The 3,301-nt window shown below is 32.7% G+C and overlaps 1 long non-coding RNA gene across 1 annotated transcript; it reads left to right on the top strand.

Moving 5' to 3' along the window:
* The first annotated feature begins 481 nt into the window (after nt 1-481).
* LOC109088910 lies at nt 482-3,098 on the top strand. The gene is made up of 5 exons (XR_006154092.1): nt 482-581; nt 737-775; nt 1,747-1,795; nt 1,886-2,316; nt 2,822-3,098. It is a non-coding gene; the product is annotated as an uncharacterized LOC109088910 (long non-coding RNA).
* The last annotated feature ends 203 nt before the right edge of the window (nt 3,099-3,301 follow it).

Genomic DNA, 3,301 nt, shown 5'->3' with positions numbered 1-3,301 from the left:
TGATAATTCAGTTTGCCATCTCCAAAATAAATTAAATGTAAAAATATAATAAAATGAAAAGTAAATTTAAGCTTTAATGGTAATTGACAATATTACTGTTTGTACTGAATTTATGAGCTTTGGAGGGTATAAAGGTCTTTTTTTTTAAATAAATAAATGGAATAACAGAATCTTTTTAGCCTCCAGCATGTAATTTATTTTTGTAGTTGCCTTAATGTCAGTTTCCTCTGTTTTCTGATCTAAATATATGGTAGACATCCACATGTTATATCTCTGATCTAATTTGTTTTCTCTGTCTGGATATATTTGTCATATGCCTATATGTTTATATTAAGAATAAAATTAGATTTTTTTTTTTCTGGTTTTAGTCATAAGAGGTACATATTCAATGTTTATATTAAGAATATATTTATATTTTTTTTCTGGTTTAAGTCATGAAAGGTACATTGAAAGTCATGGACCTGTGTTTTGTTGTTATCAGCTGTCTCTGTTGTGTGCTGTCAAGCATAAATTTATTCATTTTTTGTTCATTCTTTCTTTTAGATTGATTATTGAGCTTTATCTCCTGAGCAATTCTTAAGGTTTGTTTGCATTTTTTGGTTGTTGTACATTTAAAGGTGCACTATGCAGGAATAAGAAAATGTGAAATCTTGTAAATCAGAGACGTTTTAGTTTATGGGGTTGACAGATTTTAACAAGTTATGTCTGACATTTTATATTTATTTTCAAATTACAGCATTACGAGCACTACTGACTCTCCACTGCACAATATCCAGTAAGTATTTTTATTTATTTATTTTTTGATATGGATAAAATATGAACAGGTGACAAAGCAATATTAATGAGATACTACTGAGTCACTGATGCACTATAGCGCTTCAAATGTGCTATATCTAGTTTTGTGAAATTCAACTGAGGAATGTTGTAGGCCTCAATGATTTTCCTTGCTTGTAATTTTTCACATAAAGTCAATGAGAGAATGATGAAATGATATTCATTTGGTGGGGAACCATTCCTTTTAAGTTGTTGTAAGTTATAGATAAACAGTTTTTCCTCCCTTAAAGATAGAACCAGTTTATGTTATAGCCATGGGCTGCATTCGAAGTTGCATACTCTCTGAGTAGATACTACTTATGAATAAGTATTAATTTTGCAATCATTAAAAAATAGTCTAATATGTGTGGTATGCAGATGTACTACATTTGTCATGTTATCACTGTCATGTGAGCTACAGCGTAAGTTACAATGCAAATCAAAATTTTGCTACTTTGGGCTCATGGGATAGACTAAACTAAAGAATCTCAATAGAAGTGGTAGGTCATCCAGGTACTTCCCATCTACTGCCTTTCACCCTACTATATATATAGTAGAGAAGTATGCAAGTTCGGATAATGCCCTAGACTTTTAAAACCAGGTAATTGAACATCCGTGTTGACGATCCAATCAGAAAAAAAAAAATACTTTCTGCCTGTCAATCAGATTTTGTCATTGTTTGGCAGTCAGTATATTATATTGACAATATATTATATTTTGCTACTTTTGTGTTTTACAACCCTGAGGAAACTCTTTAGTCAATCACTTACAGTAGCTTTAGGTTTGGAATATAATTCATTTATATTGAAAATCTGACTGTATTGAAAAACATTTATGGATGCCTTTGCATATTAAGTTTTTTTTTATGTTAATATTGATCTTATTTCACATACATAGGCTATCTTTAATTGTGTGTTTGTTTTTGTTTTTCAGTCCATCTATTCAGAGCACGACCTGCATTTTCTCTGCAGCTGAACGCCTGGTTAGTGTGCAAAATGCCTAAATGATGCTATGTCATTTTCTTGTCAATATTATAATCATTATAGTTGACGAATATGTCTTTCTTTTCCAGGTTTTGGATTTTCTCCAATCAGCAGTTCTTCTGAATTGTTCTTCCCACCTCTCCCCTCCCCAACCCTCCACCCATATACCCCACATCCCCCACCCACCACCCCAAAAAAAAAAAAAAAAAAAAAAAAAAACACATTCATTATATTCAATACTAAGTTGATCATTTGTGTTCAAATACTACTGTTCTTTTAAAAGTTCAGTCCTTTTAATACTAGGTTAATAATTTTGTTTAATCTGCTATTGTTTTTTTCTTTGGAAAAAAGTTTGTTCATATTAATATTAGATTTATAATTTGTTTGATCTGCTACTGTTCTTTTTATTGAAAAAAGGTTATTAGCTGTATTTGTAAGGCATTCTTTTTCTTGTCAATTAACTAACTTGTTTTTTCCTTGAGAATACTTTGCAGGTTGTACCGCTTCAGCATTTCGTGAAGTAAGTGACTGAAAATATCCTGTAAAAGAATGCATATTGAATACAGTACTTAGCATTAAAACCATTTTACAGTCATTTTTAATCAGAGATCTGTTCAAACTCATAATGAAGAAAAGGTTTGTTTGCTAAACAGTTGTTTGATAAACACTTAAGAGACAATGTGAAATCATCTGCTTATTATTAGTACTATTATTATTATTATTATTATAAAAAAAACAATCAGAACAGATGATCAGGACATTAAACTTCGACCATTTAATCCCATTTAGCTAAAAAAAGGTTGAGTATTATGAACATGAAATCTAGCTGGGCTTTAATTTAAACTAAATTAACTTATTCTAATGTGAAGTATGTTTGAAAATTAAACACTTCTTTGTTTGCATACATGCAGCATGTTGACCAAGTTATTTCTTTCTAATTAATGGGTTACTCAGATATGTCATGGATTATTTTATCTCATGTCTTTGGTCTGTTTTCTCATATTTTGTCTTTTGTTCTTTTGAAGGATGCCTCGGAAAGGTAGGAGATCACGGGCTCAAAAAGTTCGTTGGACAAAGTTAGACCTGACGGGACAGACGAGCGTCAGTAAAGGTGTTGCTCAGGTTTCTGATGGACAGCAGTACGAAGATGCCGACAGCACATCTAGAATTCTATCCGTGCAGGCGTCTCATTGCCAGAGTGATGCAAGGTATGATGTTTTCTCACGAAATCATCAGTGCACATGTGTAGCTCTGACATTCCTTGCGTACCACAGTGAGGGAACTTTGTTCAAACAGCCTGACCTTGACCGAGTTGCTAGAGGAAGAGGGGATGCTTTGTATGTTGGCATTAAAATGCAGCTTATTGCTGAAGGAAGATTCCGACAGGATCTTCTAAGCATGGGTGAAGTACCTGTGAGCATCACAACTTCTAACCACAACTACAGCGTCCAAAAGTCAGAAGTTGTGATGGGATATCTGAGAGACAGAGGAACTCCTGAAATGGA

Source organism: Cyprinus carpio, chromosome B2 (genome assembly GCF_018340385.1).
Source record: "Cyprinus carpio isolate SPL01 chromosome B2, ASM1834038v1, whole genome shotgun sequence".
Lineage (NCBI taxonomy): Eukaryota > Metazoa > Chordata > Actinopteri > Cypriniformes > Cyprinidae > Cyprinus > Cyprinus carpio.
The sequence above is the reverse complement of the archived record's forward strand: the minus strand, read 5'-3'. Positions and strand labels throughout refer to the sequence as shown.